This window comes from Perognathus longimembris, chromosome 6, assembly GCF_023159225.1.
Source record: "Perognathus longimembris pacificus isolate PPM17 chromosome 6, ASM2315922v1, whole genome shotgun sequence".
Classification (NCBI taxonomy): domain Eukaryota; kingdom Metazoa; phylum Chordata; class Mammalia; order Rodentia; family Heteromyidae; genus Perognathus; species Perognathus longimembris.
The window spans coordinates 24,255,145-24,274,112 of NC_063166.1; the positions used below are offsets into that span (position 1 = coordinate 24,255,145).

The 18,968-nt window shown below is 38.7% G+C and overlaps 1 protein-coding gene across 7 annotated transcripts in view; it reads left to right on the forward strand.

The window, feature by feature from the left end:
* Atxn1 (ataxin 1) overlaps positions 1 to 18,968 on the forward strand; it is a 411,842-nt gene that overhangs the window by 75,760 nt on the left and 317,114 nt on the right. Inside the window, exon 3 of one of the 7 annotated variants that reach the window (XM_048348425.1) lies at positions 4,712 to 4,796. The exons of 5 other annotated variants lie outside the window; for them this stretch is intronic. The gene's annotated coding sequence lies outside the window, so the exon portion shown is untranslated. Of the gene's footprint in view, positions 1 to 4,711; positions 4,797 to 18,932; positions 18,967 to 18,968 lie in introns of all 7 variants that reach the window. One more of the 7 variants, XM_048348424.1, reaches the window with a different exon arrangement.

The following is an 18,968-nucleotide window of genomic DNA, read 5'->3' on the forward strand; positions in this document are numbered from 1 at the left end:
ATTGAAGGTGGGACAGCTAGGAGAGGGTGTCAGTGTATAGGCAGCTGGTGACTTACTCTCTGGGTTTTCCCTGGGTCATGAACTGTCAAAGAATTTTGGTGTAATTAAATGTACTTCATCCTAAACTAGGCTGAACATAATTTAATATTTCCCTGAAGGTTCATCAGAGTGCTTTAGGGTCACAATGAACATCAATTACTTTCTCACAGTGGGTGTGCAGACAGAGGAAGTTAATAGAACTTCATTTGGTCCAGTCCTAGGTGACTGTACATTTGTTCTTTGAGAATGGAGACCCATTGCCATGGTTTGGGACTGGATACTAAGTTCCCTGGCAGGAGTGAAAGGGAAAAAGATGACTTCTTTGTTTTGAGAAGCTGAAGGTAGGTGCTGATAACTCACATGTGAGCTGTAGTTCATGACATTCATTTGTCTGGAAAACACTTTTATGTAACTTGTCTTTGGTGATTTGTTTCTTAGAATATTCCTGGAAGGAGTAAGGAGGCAGAGAGGTCAGTTACCTAAAGTCATACTATTTATAAATGGCAGAAGCTATGGAACTCCAAACTCAGTTTTCTTCTTAGCATTGTGAAGAAAACTAAATGTTTATTCACAAGTACCACATTCTGTGTGATTTATGTATGGACTTGTATCCTCACACGGCACTGTGAGTGGGGCTGCTCTTGGTTCTTTTGGTCTTGTCATAGAATAACCTTGTTTTTAGAGATGAGGTCACTGAGGCACAGTAAGGTTAGGGCATGTGCCAGTGAGATGAAATCTGAACCTAGAAGTTCCAGAGCCAAAGTGATGCTCTGGATCACTCTGTCACAGGAGTGCTTGCTGCACAGATTCATCGATATTTAGTAGGCTAAGGAAGATGGGTCTGCAGATAGCTTCCTGTCTGTAAAGATCTTTGCCTTCATGGGAAGCCTGTTATCATTGTGACTGAGCTTTTGAATCTAGACCTTCCAATTTGAGATCTCAGATCTGTTCCTTATCCCTCGAGCCCCAGTTTCCTCATGTCTATACGGAAAATACACAATATTTAACATTCATACTTATAAGAACAAGATGAGGCATACATAAAGTACCTAGTATATTGCTATGTACTCCATAATCTTTAGTTTCTAAAGCAATTGCTATTATTACTGTTCTTTTTTTTTGGCCAGTCCTGGGCCTTGGACTCAGGGCCTGAGCACCATCCCTGGCTTCTTCCCGCTCAAGGCTAGCACTCTGCCACCTGAGCCACAGCGCCCCTTCTGGCCGTTTTCCATATATGTGGTGCTGGGGAATCGAACCGAGAGCTTCATGTGTAGGAGGCAAGCACTCTTGCCACTAAGCCATATTCCCAGCGCCATTACTGTTCTTTTTTTTTAATGCTATCATGCATTTACAATGGACAGTTTTATGAATCGTTTTTAAACAATTAGGTATTTGTACACATTGAGTTTTTATGAATTAGTCAGATGCAGTGATCTTTCTTGAGGCTGTAACATAGGCATTTCCTAGAATTACATTAGCCAACAATATTCTGCCTAGTGGTCCTTGACTTACGATTTTATTTTATTAGGCAGCTAGAAAGTCATTCAAGAACCTGGATAATCTTCCAGATTATTAGCCATATAGTTAACTTGTGACTGTGGTGACATAGCTGCTGTGATACAGGTTTGGATTGAAAGTCACAAAGACAAACGTTGATTTCAGTGGTGATGGGAAGGGCAGTCATAAATTATGAATGTGAACTGTGTGGAGCTCATTAGAGGAAGTAGTCTTAGCCCATTTTGGTTGCTGTAATAAAATGCCACAGACTATATAGCTTCTAAGGAGAAATTTCTGCCTTCCTACTTCTTTAGTCTGGAAGTCTCAGAGAAGGCATCAGCAGACAAGGTGTCCACTCATCTGCTTCATAGATGGCGCCTTCTCACTGTGACATCAGGTGGTGGGAGAAGGGAATAATCCCAACCTGGGGATCCAATCAACTCCCACTTCCTGTATGTCACCTGTGGGTTAAGATTCAACATAAGAATTTTGAAGGAGAACCCTTTAGACTAGCAAGCACAGTGGACTTTCTTATTCTGTTTACACAGAGCATAGGGCTTTCAATGATAACTCTATTCTAAATACCTTCCTTTGGCTTTTATTTATTTGTTGAGGATATTTTCTCAGTGGTTACTGTTACCACTCTTTAACCTTATTTTTTTCTTTGTTGTCAGTCCTGGGGTGTGAACTCAGGAGCTGAGTGCTATACCCCTGAGCTTTTTTGCTCCAGACTAGCACTCTACCACCTTGAGCCACAGTGCCACTTCCTGTTTTCTGGTAGTTCTGGAGGTAAGAGTCTTCCCTGCCTGGGCTGTTTCAAACCGTGACCCTCAGATCTCAGCCTCCTGAGTAGCTAGGATTACAAGTGTGAGCCCCCAGTGCCTGCTTAGCCTATTTTCTTAACTAGGTACTCTAGGCTGTAAACTGTAACTCAGGAATTCTATGAGCTGAAACTGATAGTAACCACTGAATATTGCTTTCCATTTTAAATATACCTTACCTGTTAACAAGCGCAAGAATTCTATCTTAAATCTTCAATTTTTTTTTTTGTCTGTTGTGGAGCTTGAACTCAAGACCTATGCTCAAGGCTAAGCACTCAACCACTTTGAGCCACAGCTCTACTTCCAGTTTTCTGGTGGTTAATTGTAGATAAGAGTCTCATGGCCTTTCCTGTCTGTGCTGGCCTTGAACCAGCATCCTCAGAGCTTAGCCTTCTGAGTAGTTAGGAGGTGTGAGCCACTAGTGCCTGGCATATCTTCAAAAATTTAAATAGGTCTTTTTTCCTCTTCTTTTACCTTACAGAAAATCACTATTATACATACGCATTTCTGATTTAAGCACATTAGAAGAATTTTAAATTTACTTGTTAAGTAAGGTTTGCTTGTGTTTGTTCCATGTATTTCTCTTTTAAGTTTAGGGAATATAGAAAAGTGGGAGGATACCACAAGAAATGTACACACTGCCCTACTATGTAACTGTACCCTTTTTGCATAACACCTTGTCAAAAAAATTGTGTTTAATTAATAAATAAATTAAAAAAAAATGAAAAGTGGGAGGAAAACCCCTAACAAGACAGCACTGCTATCCTGGGGAAACATTGCTGAGATTTTATGATGCCACAATTAAAGGAGTAAATAATGCTTTGGGGCATATCCCAGGGGATGTTTCTGTGGCACACCTACAGTGAAATTCCAATGGGAAACCATCTTTGTCAGTACTGAATGCACAAAAGCATCATTATGTTATTTCATCACACATTTAAATGTAAAGGATGTGGACTAGGGGCCTAACTTAGTCATAGAGAGCTTGTCTAGCATGTACGAGGTCTTGAGTTTGATCCTGAGCATCACAAAATAAATAAAAACAAGCAGATGGATAAATGGCATGGAAGACACATGGAGTGACTGCAAACAGTACTGGCAGTTGGCATACTGAGTCTCTTGTCTTCCCTTAGCTCTCCTTTCCCTTTTTCTAATTCCTAGTTATTAGTGGATAGTTGTTTCCAGATCTTTTCCTAGAATAGGATCCGGTGACCTGAGGGCAGTAGACATGGGGTGTATTTGAGGTATACGAACACCACATTTCTGAAGGGGATTTCTGAACGGAATCAGAAGAAGAGGAGAAAGTATAAGATCCTGACTTTGTGGTGGTCCTTGGGTCTTACTTTGGGCAGCACTGAGAAAGTTTGTGCTGTTTGGATAACAATGACTTGCCAAGTACCTCTCTTTCCCTCTTTTAATTTTTTTTCTCATTATTGGTAGAAGCCAAAATACTGTGTTTTCCAAGGTCCTGGTCATTGTCAAACTTCTGTGATTTGTATGTTTCTGAAAATTGAAGCGTATTTTTTTGATAAATGGAAATATATTTGTGCCTGAAGTGTATTTTTCCAATTACTTCTCCCCTGGTTTATAACCTGCCTTCAGTGTGTTGGGGCTCCTCACACTGTAGTTGTTTTAAGCCCACCAAGAGGTTAATTACCTGTGAAGAATGAGGAACTACTGGAGGGGAACTGTGAAACCTTCAGGAGAAGTTGAAAGTTAATCCATTTGGTAATGGGAATGGTCTCTCACTTTTATCTAGTTTCCAGGTGGAGGAAGAATACTACTGGTGCTGGTCCAGTCATCAATGGAGACTTTACTCAGGCTCACCAATGATGGTCTTTTGCCTAGAGGTGATCAATCACAGCCCTAATAATACAAAAAGAAAACTCAAACTGCTTTCCTCAGTTACCCTTTACACTTTCGTTTATTTCATCTCCCTCTTTGAAAGTGGCTAAAAACTCTTGCCAACAAAAGTTACTTTCATTTAATGGAAGTGAATCAAGTTTCAGCCAGAAGTAAAAATTTTCAAGATTATTATTCATTATTAACCACTGTTTCTAACAGTTTATTATATATTTCAACATTGAGAGTACATTCCAAACATTCTCTTTTAAAAATTAAATTTTATTTCCTTTAGTTGTACAAAGAAGTCATTTTAAGCATTCTTGTTACAAAGAATTCGTATGTGAGATGATGGGTAAGTGGATTATCTTACACAATCATTTCACAATACATATGTGTGTATGTGTATCAAGTCAACACATTATAACCCCACAATATATACCATTACGATTTGCCAATTAAAAATAAAATTTAAATTAAAAAACCCACTCATTCTCATTTGAATAGTACAGCCTGAAATCTTAAACTGTTTTCCTGAAACAGATTCAAACATTGTAGTCTCCAAATGCTGCCTGACTCACCAGCTCTGTCCTAGGAGTAAGTATTGACTTGTTCTGGGATATGCCAGACAGGAAATTCTAGCTGTGTATAAGAACAGCAGTGTTTCCACACTCACATACTCACACACACACACCCTGCCTAAACATTAGACATACACCTCACACATATACACATACTGTACACACACCTATAACATATACATAAAAATGCATATATGAGTCATATGCATACACTGTATATATGTGCACAATATACACATACTACACACATGCAATATCTATATAAATATCTATGCAGCACTGTATAAAACACATCCAGTACACAAGTATACAATACACAGACAGTACACACACTTACCACACAATACACAATGCACACACACAGGTATGTATGCACACCTAATACACATGTTCACACATAATACAAACATATGCACACTTGACATATGTATACATATACATATATACATACATATACACATACATGTATACACACATAGGCAGGCACATGACCTAACATATCTGTGTATGCACATAGCATACACATATACACAATACAAACATAGATATACATATATGAATACAACATATACATATATACATGAACACATATACACATATGTACATGAATACAACTATACATATATACATATACAGACATTCTTATCCAGAAGAATATGCACTTCTGTTCTTGCTTTCCACAGAGGTTTTTAGGAAAAGGAGAATGTTATCTAAGCACCTTTTGGTGCTGTCAGGGATATAGATACTAAATGGGAATCTCAAGATACTAAACTTCATTTTGCGAAGTAGTTTATTGGTAGTGTTATATTGACATTAATTTTTAGGCAGCCCCACTTAACAAAATGTGCACAGACAATACAATAAAAAAACTCTTGCTTCCATTTCTTGGAGTTCATTTCGATAAGCATCATTTTATAGGAGCATATGCACATAGCTATTGAGCCCTTGCGGTCCTTTCCTAAGACTTCTATTTTTTTTCTTCTCGCCTTTTTTCTTTGGTTTACCTCCTTCTGTTGCTGTTTTTGATTTCTGTACCCTTTGTCTTGTATATAAGTTTATCTGATTTGAGGAGGTGAAAGGGAAGCACAGAAACAGTGGGACAAAGGGTGAACCAATTCATCAGTGAAAGTCACTAGACACTGTGTTGGAAATGAACTATGCAACCTGTCAGAGAGGGAAGCCAGGAGGGGAAAAATGGAAGAAAATGAGGGAGAGGGGCAGTACTGTTCAAAAAGAAATGTCCTCAGTACCTGACTTATGTAACTGTAGCCCCACAGTACATCACCTTTACAATAAAATTTAAAACATCTAAAAAGAAAATATGAGCAGGAAGAAAATGGAGCTGATACCCTGCAGAGTACTTCAGGGAAAGTAGTCATGCGAAGAAGTCCCTCCTCTCTCTGTTGTACTTCCCATGTGCAGTGTTACATTGAGACAGGCTGGCTACAGTCTGCAACAGGATGTTACCACTGGTGAAAAGTTAGCCAGCCTGCAGAGTAAAAGCTTTCTGAATGTAGTCAGCTTTCTGTGCAGTGCTCACCTGAGATGCTTTATGCCACTGAGATAGAGATCCTCAATAGGGAGCCCGCAACGTGGATGCTGAGCATAGAACTCTGCTTTATTTTATTTATTGCTGTAACCTCAGAGCTGGTTGAAGAATTATTTCTTCATTTCCCTATGCCAAGAATGTCATGGGGAGAAAGAAGACTCAAGACAGACATTGTGTTAATTCTGTTGTTTTCCTTAACCAGAAAGGCTTTTTAAGAAAAGTCACTTGATGTTTGTAAGTTCACCAGCTGTATCCTGTCTGCTTATTTTTCACTGAAGGAACCATTACAATACAGTGTATTGTAAAACCCCACAGCTTGAAAATAAACAGAAGAGGGAAGGTTAGTAGCAAGTCTTCAACTTTCAGTTGTCTAAAAATTCAAAGACACATTATACACAGAAGAAACACAACTGCTGTTAAAAGCAACCCTATGAAAGTACAATTGAAATAGGTCTTGTATTTCCTTTGGTGAGAATTTCTGACAGAGGAGTATATGTGGTGTGTTTAATCTTGGTTGCCATGGCAACAGTGATGATTTTACAGAGCTTTAGGGGGACCTCTGTAAGTACCAAATAAAGTTAGGTATGGTAGAGGAATGGAAAGATTGCAGAAGCCATGCTGTTCTGAAGACAAACAGATTCACTTATGTGTGGTTTTTGTCTCCATTGGTTGTGGTGTTGTGTGTGTGTGTGTGTGTGTGTGTGTGTGTGTGTGTGTGTTTGTGTGTTCTATTTTACTTCCTTTTATTTCAGGCTGCTTGTGGAAAACTGCTGATTCATAGTGTCATTGTCTTGTTTTCCTGGGGAAATTCTCAATCTATTTCAAAGCTAGCTTTTCTATAATAACCTTGAATTCAGCGCCTGCAAGTAAATCTTGATGTTTTTCACTTGTAGACACAAAGCACTTTGGCACATTTCATGACAATAAATGTCAGATTAGCCCTCAAGAAGTAGAAGAAAAGCCAGTAATTTCATACAGCTCTTGAACCTGTTTTCCCTGGTCTCTTAATATATTTTAGAGTTGAGCTTTAGATGTATGTAGGTGGCATTAGAAAACTCTAAGTCTTCACTGATACCATCTAGACAATCTTGTCATTACATCAGTAAGGTAGATCCTTGTAAATTTATTTTTCATTGCCAAAGTAGAAAATTAAATTTTGGAGGTGAAGAAATGTAACAATTTTGTGAAATAGATTTTGCTTATTACAGTAAGTTGAGATAAAGCTACAGTCATGGAGATGGTACTTTTATTTCTATTTATACTGTTTATGTTTGTCAATATTAAGGGATTGAACTCAGAAACTTTGTACCTACTTGGCCTTCTTACTCACAGCTGGTGCTCTACCACTTGGGCCACTACCCCAGTCCAACATTTTGCTGGTTAATTGGAGATTGATTTTTCACAGACTTTGGTGCCCAGGCTAGTACTAAACTCAGTCTCCCAAGTCTCAGCCTCTTAAGTAGCTAGGATTATAGGTATGAACCATAGGGCTTGGACAAGATTATACTTTTAGGTGAAGACTTCTTCACACAGCTTGGTTTCCTGGTTATAATTACATGTCAATGGCTTGGTACTGATTTATTTAGAAACTCAGTTCACCACGGATTCTCGAAGCAAGTGGAGTAGCACACCTTGACTGTTCACATTTTAAGATTGTAATTCCAACCAAAGTTTATAATGATGTCATAGAAATTAGATGAGCTTATAACCCCATATACATTTTGGAAGACTACATCATTTACTGAAATACTTTATCAAATCAAATAATTTTGTAAATGCTTTGAAAGTTTATGGGACTTTAGAAACCTAACCCTTGCCACTTAGGAAGTTCTCAGTAAATATTTATTTATTTGATTGGCTTCATTTATATCATTAAACATTAAAAAATATCTAGCAAAGTTGTACTTTTTATCTGTAGGACTTACAAGACAAAGTGCCTAGTCTTGATGCATGATAAAGACTTCCTGTTTGTTATTGATGGGAAAATTGGTTCCCTAAGAGAATGTATTATTTAATCTTTTTTTTGTTTCTAGCCTAGAGGGCAATATTGAGTGACTGTTGTGGTTAAGGATCTTTTTCCTTCACTGAAGTCTGAAAGTGCTAATTTATTCCTTCTCTATACTACTTCTTTCCAGCACATTCCTGCTACTTTCTATGTGTCACATGCCTTGGAGGGGACCTTACATGGTGCATATTCACTCACAGAGACTTGAGCTGTCTGTTGAAATATTGGATGGATGCCTTTCTTTTTGTCTCAATTAAGAAAACAACTGCTACAGTTCACAAATTTACAGTGCGTTGCTTGATTTGAAATGACCTCTGTTTTTTGCACTTTTGTAGATTCTACTGATTTTCTCTAGTGTGGTTGGAAGCTCAGAGGGAAGCCTTGTGCATTTCAGGGTCTAATATTGCTGTAAATGTCAGACTTTATGTTATGTGTTTTAGAATGATAATATAGAATCTATGTAATAAGAAGTTACTGGAAACATGATTGCTTATGATCTCTTGCCTTGTAAGGCACACGGTAATGAGAAGCTGAAAGGTAATATAATTATTTTTAAATTTATATTTCTGTGACATTACATACATGCATGGAGGAATCTTTCAACAAAGGAAAATCTAAATTAAGGCTTCTTTTTGTTTGTTTGTTTTTGTTCTTTTTTTTTTTTTTTTTTTTTTGGTGCTGGTCCTGGAGCTTGAACTCAGAGCCTGGGTGTTATCCCTGAGTTTTTGTGCTCAAAGCTAGTGCACTACAAGTTGAGCCATAGCTTCACATTTGGCTTTTTGGCAGTTCATTGGAGATAAATCTCAGACTTTCCTGCCCAGACTGGCTTTGAACAGTGACCCTCAGATCTCAGGCTCCTGAGTAGCTAGGATGACAGGTGTGAGCCACTGGTGCCCAACTTTAAATTAAAGCTTTTTAACTAAAAAAAAATTAAAAATATAAAATCACTTGAATCATATATTTCCTACAGTTTATAGTCCTGGTATTCTCACTTTAAAAGTTTATGTGTACAATAGTGGTATAAAAATATTCTGTTAGAGCTATTGTTTGCAGTTCTTGCTATCAGAAGAATTTGTTGGGAAATAAAATACCTTTGCTTTCCGAATTATATTTTGTTAAAAGGTTGATAAGACTAAGAGAACATTTTGCCTTTGACAGTTAAAATATTGAGTAATGGCTGGTTCATTGGTTCCTTTATTTGTTTCTAACTTTTGGTTTATTACCAGTAACTGTTTCATGTTAGATATAGAAATCTAACAAAGTGTGTTCCATCAGTAAAAGAAAAAAGAAAGAAAGAAAATGCATTCTAACACGGAGCACCACTGGATTTTCTGTAAATGGTCTGAAATGTTGCATTGTGCTTGTGTGTGTGCATGCATGCGTATGCGCACGCGTGCGTGTGTGTGTGTGTGTGTGTGTGTAGTGTGGGTACAGCAATGTTGTATATGGTTCTCAAAACCTACAAAATGCCTCATGGTGTGTGGGTGGGGGAATCACCTAGAAGCCCTCACCAATTACTCATTCCTCTGTCTCTCCAGAAAGGGAAAACCCAGCTCCCCACACCCCACTCATTCTGAGTATCGAAGGAGGGAGAATGGTAGAGTGGAGAAATCAGGGTTATTTAGCAAAAGTCTTTATATTAGATGTCTAGCACCACACAGTTTCAATACTATCAGTATGCATTACAAACTAGTAAATAAGTGGTATTAGTGATCAGGGGGTACTCTTTATAAAAGAAAAATCACAAGACACTTATAGGTTTATTTGGCACAACAGTAAAAGCAATTAAATTCTTTTCCATCTAGTAAGTAATCAGTAAGTCATGAAGGCAGAGGTTGAAATGTGTGTGTGTGTATGTGTGTGCATATGTATGTATGCATATATGTGTGGGTGTTTAGAATTTAACATACATGTTAGTTCTTTGGCTCTCTAAGAAAAATGTCATTCAGTCATGTCCCATTACATCTCTGTCACTGTGAATTTATGAAGAATCTTTAGTTCTTTGAAAGGGAAGTTGTACTCCCAATTTAGGAAAGGAAACACATTGCCAATGAGATACCAAAAAATTATAGTTTATGTAATAAATTCAATTACATATTCCTAACAGTAATACATCATTTCTGCTAGTTGTAACAGGATTGGTATTTTACAGATGCTAACTAGTGAGTGTGGATAAAGAAGGCCACAGATCTGGGAGCTGTGTTGAAGTCACTGGTTTGTTGTTAACTATTGAGTGGCTTTCAGTAAGGAACCTAAGTTTTCTGGGTCTGAGGAAAATGAGAAAGTTGGGTTTAAATGTGGCTTCAGGAACCTCTGGAGAGCTCCAGATCTCCCAACAAGCTTCTGCTGAATTGGCCAAGGGTTTAGGTGGAGCAGGGGGCTGAGGAGTCTATGCTATTTGGCGTCCCTCAGTCAGAGAATTTCAAATTCTGAAATGCTACAAAATCCTAAACATTTTTGTGTACAAACATGATACCCCATGCTTGTGACTGGACAAAGTCAGAATGCAAACACACTAAAGATGTCATATAAAATGGCATTGACGATGTATATAAGGTATATATGAAAGAAACCAATTTCCTATTTAGATTTGGGTCTCATCTCTATGGCATCTCATTATGTGTATGAAAATATTCCCAGATATGAAAAAAAATACCTGAAATCCAAAGTACTTTTGTTCTGGAATGTTTAGGATCAAGGAGTCTCGGCCTGTGTTAGGATAGCTCCTAGGCAATTTTACCCAGGGGAACACTGAATCTTAACAGTCTCAGGACACTGCTGACTCCTACATTTCAACAAATCCCTGGAAGTAAGCCTTGGTCAGTAGGAAGCCATGTGTATCCAGAAGAGAAACTTTAAAATGAGAAGGAGGTTGGTGGATTTTTATCATTTTCCTTCCCATCAAACAAGTCTAAGAGCTTTCCAAAGGAACAGGAATAACAGAATACAATCACCATCTCTCTCCTGTCTCTCTCTTGAAGAAATCCAGGATATACATGTGATGAAAATTCCTAAAATGTAGGGGCTGACTTCCAGATGTCCCTGAGCCTTTAAACATGATCCTTGGCTCCATAGGCCAACCCTGTGGCCTGTTGCTGAGCAAGAGTCATCAAGCCAGGCTAAAGGAGGGGCCAAAGAGCCACAAACCATGCCCTTTACCCCCTCCCCAGGCTGGAGATGTTGACAGCTTCCTGGCACTCAGATGCCCAGCCTGGCCCCTGCAGCTTGGGCACAGATAACATGGCAAGGGGCCGGAGGGGGTAGAGAAAGGAAGAGGGCGAGGGAGAAGGAAACTTGTGAGAATGTTGAGATGGTACTACTCATTGTGGCATCAGAGACGTTTCCCAAGAAGACTACTCTGGTTAACCTTCTGGCACTACTTGTCAAACATGTTTGTGCTAGAATAGGGTTTAAACATTCATACAAAACCCTGTCTGTTTTGAAGGACTCATGTGAAAGGTCTGTTTGTCCCAAGCCTAGATCCAAGCATGTGTCTGTTAAAAAGACTCTTAGGCGCCCAGATCCCTTGACTAGCATCTCCAAAATATGGACAGCAAGAGGATGCATGTCTGCAGGTCTCTATTGAGAGATGAGCTATCTCTTCTGAGCATCTCTGCCTTTGGAATGTTAAAGAAGGAGGCTGTGTCAAAAGTTATAACAGTGCAGTTCACAGAGGTAGGAAGTTGAAATAACCCTAAAGGCACTGACGCTGAGAAACTGCCCTTTTTAATCCTACCAGCCACAACTGGTTTTGGAAGACTACCAATGGAGAAGCTCAGAGCTGTTCATTTAGAAAGTAGTTGTGTTGTTTACCTCTGTGTGCTGGTCCATTTTGTGTGCTCTCTCTCTTTTTTTCTCCTCCTTCTCTCCCTCTTTTACTCTTCATCTCTCTTCCTTTTTGCCTCTCTCTCCCTCTCTTTCTTCCTCCCCCTCACTCTCTCACACACACACACACTTACACACACACACACACACACACACACACACACACACATGCACCCTGCCCCACTCAATGGTAAAGGAAACCACATCTTGCTTTAAGCTCTACTAGCAATAGGGACAGCTAGGTTTTCATGCTATACATATGAGGAAGTCGTTGGTTGTATTACAAAAGGAATCTCTTTATTAAGTAACTTTTTTTTTAATGGCAAGGTGGAAGAAAGCAAAAGATGTCTTCTCCCGAATGTTTTGGAAACCTGGACCCCATCCGCTAGCTACTTAGTTTTGGCTGTCAAGTTGCCTTGTGCCAAAGCAGCTGTGAGCCAGTTCTCTGAGATTCCTCCTGACCTCCTGGCAGCCTCTTAAAAATAACTGTCATTTCAAGTTCAGCTAAAATATGTAACTCCACAAATAAATACATATAAAGTATCTGAATAGAAGCAGGAAAGTGAGGATTAGCAGACTGACAAGCACCAATCTTGCCATGAAAAACACCATCAAATGCTCACAAGAAGGTTCTTCTTACATGAATCCTTGTACAGTAAACACAGGTACTTTGATCTCTTCTTCGAGGTCCCTCATTTCCCTGCTGAGAGGTTTTGAGTAAAGATATCCATGACCATTTTCTTGAAGAAATAAAAAGCAAACCTTGTATTTGTCATTGTTTGTCAGTATGTATGCATGAGCGTGTGTATGTATGGTGTGTGTGTGTGTGTGTGTGTGTGTGTGTATGTGTGGTGTGACTGGCACAGGGTCCTAATGGAAGAAATTCAAAAGCATATATATTCATATGTCTCCTTTCTCTTCTCTGTCAATATTCTTTATTAGACTGGGTGGGAAATCCTCAGATACATAGCACATGATTGTTCTGATCTTGTGGCTGAATAATGAGAATAGCAGAAAGGACAAGGGAAATTTTGGGGTGTCAGACTCAGCATAGACTCTATGGTGATTGGATGTTGGAGGGCATAGAGAGTGTTTTAGAAGCAAACAGCTACTAACTGAGACAAGCATGTAAGATTTCATTCCGCTTCTTTCCCTTTGATTGCTGCCTGAGATCAAGCCTCTTTGAGAAAATACAGCAAAGGGGAAAGGGTGACATTGGCAGCTGGCATGGGGAGATATTTGTGCCCAGAGTGACTTTCATTTTCAAGACTGTTTTGAAGACTAGACATTAGTATTTTGATCATGTATCTTTTCATCCCCAACTTCTGAATCTGCCATGACTATATTTCCCTTGGCATTTAAAGTGCATGGTTAGGAAACTTGCTGACAAATGTGCTCCATGGCACATTGTGGACTCGCTGCAAAAGCTCCTTGCATGCTACAGGGAGTTGCATAATCTCAGTTACTCTAGTTTACTGAGCAATCTGCTCAGTGACTAATGGCCTAATCAGAACTGGAAAAATATATAAACAGTTCAACAGAAGCCATTGATTCGCTGAGCTCTTTTCATCCAGACAAGGGTGAGCTAATGGGAATAAAAAGCACGGAGGTGTGCAGCCACGTCTTTGATGTATTGAAGTTGGTGTTCCCACAAATCCCGTACATTAAAGCTCATTGATGGCGGATTCTTTTTCATATGCATGAGGTAGAAGTGCCAAATTGTTGTCCTAATTGGCTCATGTTCCCTATTCCTTAATGGGCATGTTACACTTGTTACAACTTCTTTCTTTTCCTCTGAATACTACTGACTGCAACAGCTTTGGAGATGCAGCCTGTCACATGACCCTATGGTGTCACCATATACTGCTCCTGTGTCCTGGTTTCTTAGGATAGAATTACAGTGGAGACTGCAGCAGAACTGAGTAGCTCCCTTCAGGGCCATTGTTGATTGACTCAGATTCTTGCTCCCTTGTCCTCCGTGACACCTTTTCTTCCAGAATGTCCAACTGAGAAGCACAGAGTGAGACTGAATATAGTGATGGAGAGCCCCATCTCGTGAGGAGGAGGAGAAAGAAGAAGAGGAATAACCCATGTCATGTCTCCTTTTGGTGGAATTTGCCACATTTTCCCCTAGCTGTACATCCCTCCTCCCCCCCTTCTTCCACAATTCCTCTTCTGTAATTGATTTCTCGTTTTTATGGAATCACTCAAGCGTTAGAAGCTTGCCTCTCATTCACATAATAATTCCGCCCATTCCTAAAAAGCAATGGTGAATGATGGAATGTTGTGCTTTCTAAAAATAAGGAAATGGACTGTTTCTTTATGCAAACACCAGTTCAGTTGTGTGTATGAGAGAGAGAGAGAGAGAGAGAGAGAGAGAGAGAGAGAGACAGACAGACAGACAGACAGACAGACAGAAAGATACCTTTGGCACATTCCATGCCCCACATTCTTAGTAATGTGCTAAGTATTCTTTCTGACTGATTTAGTATTAAGTGGCACACAGGCTGCCTTGTAAAGCACCAGTGACTAACATCCATCAATGGGAGGTATTTCTTGTGCAGCCGAAAGCCCAGGAAGGCAGGAGACTCACCATCTTCCTATGCTTTCTGGAACTTGCCCCTTAATCCCTTAGGTGACACCTCACCCCCAGCCCAGTATCAACACTGCCCTGTGTCCTTTTCCCCTGGAAGGATCATATGCCTAGAAAATTCATGGCAGTGTCTGTGTCCTAGTGGGTGAATCTTCCAAGGGCAAATTCTAATATATGTTTTAGCAGGAGAAGCTGAAAAGTACAGCGATGTGAATTTATTTTAGAACCCTGAATACCACAGGTTAAAATAGGAATGCAGAGATCAGGAAAGAACAGAAGGAGGTATTCAGGGACTAGGGGTCTTTCTGGGACATCTAGAGGCAGTATATATGGAGGTAGTCACTGAGTTTTTTTCTGTGACTGCCTGTGGCTATATCATGGATCTTGTTCTACCTGGAAACTTCCTGCTGCTCTTGCTGGAACTCCAGGGCTGCAGAGCAGGGATTAGGTAGCTGCTTCTATACTTACAGTTTTGCATAATCCTCTTTTTTTTTATGTCATCTTGGGATTTGAACTCAGGGTCTGGGTGCTGCCCCTGAGCTTTAGTTTTGATCAAGGCTAGCACTCTACTACTTGAGCCACAGTGCTACTTCTGGCTTTTTGGTGGTTAATTGGCGATAAGTGTCTCCTAGACTTTCTTGTGGCTGGCTTGGAATTGCAATCCTTAGATATCAGCCTCCAGAGTAGCTGGGATTATAGACATGAGCCACTGGTGCCTTTTTATATATATTTTATAGAGCTTTATCATCAGTGTGAATGCAGGAGACAACGAGAAAAGGAAAAGAATAAAAAGAAAGTAACAAAACATATTGGGCCTTGGGGAAATTTTTTATACTTAACTATCTGCTTTAATCTTTTTAAAAACAGATAATATAGCAACTACATTGAGTATTTCTTTTTAAAAGGAATCATTTTCAAAGTTACTCTTAGTTATTATAACACTAAGAACTCAGGAGAGGATACTATAATTCCTTTGATTAAAATAGTGATAATTTATTAATATGTAGTAATATTTTTTAAGAAGCTTATCATTAAGCTGTGATATAGCTAGGGGTACAGTCCTTGATTTGTATGCATGAGGCCTTGCATTTGATCCATAGCAACTGGAAAAAACAACAACTTATGACAAACCAAACCGACCAAACAAATAAATGAAGAACCAGTTTCATGTTAGCACAGAATGAAGGAAACCTTGCAGAGCAAAGAACACTTTACTATATTTTTTATAATTTCAGTCGATTCAACAACAGGATTTCAATACTGCATGTTAATAAAGAATGGCTTGAATGCACAGGTATTTACATGTAGACTTCCAGTGAATTCTTTCTAGGAGTCTTAGTAATTTCTAGACTTCAATGTATACTAATATTGCTTATAAGGAGTTATATATACCAAATCATTTTTCTAGTATTTCATGAGGAAACCAAGGGAAATTTCCAAGTTAATGTGAACAGTATTTGACTTTTTCAAAACTTGTGAATTCAGTCTTCCACATAAAAACCAACAGAAAAAATTTTCTTCTTTTCTATCTTTCTTTCTCTCCTTGCTTTCCATCCATCCATCTATCCATTCATTATCCATCTTTCCTTCTTTTTTTCTTCCTTTTGATAAATTCCTCAGACTTTCTTTGCATGTGTGAAATTAAGATAATGCTGTCTACTTACATTCAAATCTGAAAATTTCTAGTATGCTGAATACTCAGATCTCTTAGAAAAGATAACTAATAAACTATTCTAAAAATATATCTTTATTCCCCATCCTAGGCTCCCACTCAGTTTTCCCTCTTTGTGTTCCCATTTTTAATTGGGAAAGTTCAGTGGCCAATAGACAGCCTCAGAACATGTCAAACCATGTATAAAGAAGATAAAAACATTTTGGTTTCAAGGCCAATATAAGATAGAGAGAAAATGATAGTGATATATAGGGCAGCATATGATGTTGCACTGGTAAGAGTTTAAAATAAGATATACATAAGCTACCAACGATATCCTCTTGGTGAAGGCTAATTTAAGATCGATGGAAATATGTTGTCTCACAATAAAAGAAATGAAACTAGTTACTCAAGAGCTCAAATGATGAGAAAAAAGTGCAAATCTTGAAAGTAACTTCAGTGTTGGCGTTGTACCATTTCATCCTTGTCTTTGTCACAGCAGGATAAGAGAGCCTGCATATTTACCTCGGGTCATTTATTTATCCATTTTATTTCTACCAGTTCTGAGTGGGAAGTTAAATGAGTTGATTCAACCAGGAAAGCTTTCTCTCTCTCTCTCACTCACTGTGTTGTTTAAAAAGTTGCAGAAGAGGGATTCACTTGGAATTATTGCTATAATTTAGGAGATTAAAAAATAGCATTTGGCTAGAACAGCATTTCTTTTTTTAGGCAAACAGCCACTGATAAAAGTTTCCAGAAAAAAAATCTAACTCATGTGCCAAATTCTTTCCAGACAACCACTTCATTTTTAAAAAAATTACACTGCCAATTTAAGGTGTACTGTAAACCTCTAATATAAATGGAGTGGTTGATTAAAAAACAGAATGAATTAAGCACAGTACTAGAGAGTTGTGGACAATTATATCTGAATCTCATCAATCGCCTCTTGCTTTCGTTCATAATTAGTCATCTAGTGAAAAGCAAATGTATGTGGATTCTTTGTAATTGCTTCAACAAGGATTAGTGGCTTGAAAGAACAAATATCCAGAATAAATTTACAAGAAGAGTAACCTTCAACAAACTATTGGCCAATATATCAATAAAATGTATAAAATAAACAGGATTTGGGGAAAAATCCTATGATATAGGTTTTATGTCCCGTGTGTGTGTGTGTGTGTGTGTGTGTGTGTGTGTGTGTGTGTTAAAGCTACTAGAGATAAAGGCAGACCTAAGAATGAACCCACAGAGAACTAAGCTAAGGGCCCCAAAATAATAATTTCATCAACCTGTTAGAAGCAACCATGGTTGCATACTGGACTTTAAAAATTAACCTGGATAAGCATTAGGTGAACCTCCTTGACCTCTTCTCTAGGGGTTTTTAAGTAACACTCATTCTGGGGACAGGCATATAAAAGCAGAAACCTCCCCTCCCCCACGGCACACATAATGCCTGTGTTCCAACTCTTTGGTGCCTGTCATCCTTCAGCTCTCAGCAACCTCCCCTTGATTCATGCAGCCATGTTGGTTTGCAGGTTTGTCGCCCAGACCAAGGTTGGAACGTTCCTTTAGGAACCAGGAAACCTCTTGTTCCCTTTTCAATTTCCCAAGGTACATGGCTTCCTTTGGCCACTCAGACATTATTCACTGAGATGTTTTTCTTTCTTTCTTTCTTTCCTTCTTTCTTTCTTTCTTTCTTTCTTTCTTTCTTTCTTTCTTTCTTTCTTTCCTTTTTTTTTTTTAGTTAAATAGCAAGTGAAAAATAAAATAGCAAAATGAGATTAAATGCTCAGGTCTTACAAAATAGTGCAAAGAGCCAGGTGCCATTGGCTCATACCTACGAGCCTAGCTATGGAAGAGGCTGAGATCAGAAGGTCATGGTTCAAAGTCAGCTGGGCAGGAACATGTGTGAGAGTCTGATTTCTAAATAATCACCTAAAAGCCAGAAGTGGAGGTATGGCTCAGATGATAGAGCACCAGCCTTGAGTGAAAAAGTAAGGAACAATACCCAGGTCCTGAGTTCAAGTCCCAAGTACTAGCACCAAAGGGGAAAGAAAAAACTTACATAATATTGTAAAGACTATATTGAATGTGGGAGAAAATGAACATATTAATGCTCAAAATCTTGTAATGAGATAGAAGAAAATCAAGTTTTGATTTTCTTTCTTTCTTTGTCCACTGAACATTCTAGAGAGAAGGCCAATTTGGGAGTTAGATGTTTTCAACCAGAAACAATCATACTAAAATTCTTTGATCACCACAACTGTAAATATAATTTGTGAGTTCGAAATCAGGATAGGATACCTAACTTTATATGCTTTTTATAGGAAAAAAATGTATCTACTCTGCCACTTGTAAAGTTGTTCTCTTTCATACACCTAGCATGCCTGGATCTGTTCATTATTCCCACCAATACATAGAAAGTACAAGGGCCCTATTTTTCTCAGGCACATCCCCTGGTCTTAGCCCAACTAACCACTCAGAAAACGGTGACTAAAATGAAGAAATAAAGTGTTTCCATTTCTCTAAGAGCTAAAAAGGACTTGAAACTGGAGTGAAGACCATGGT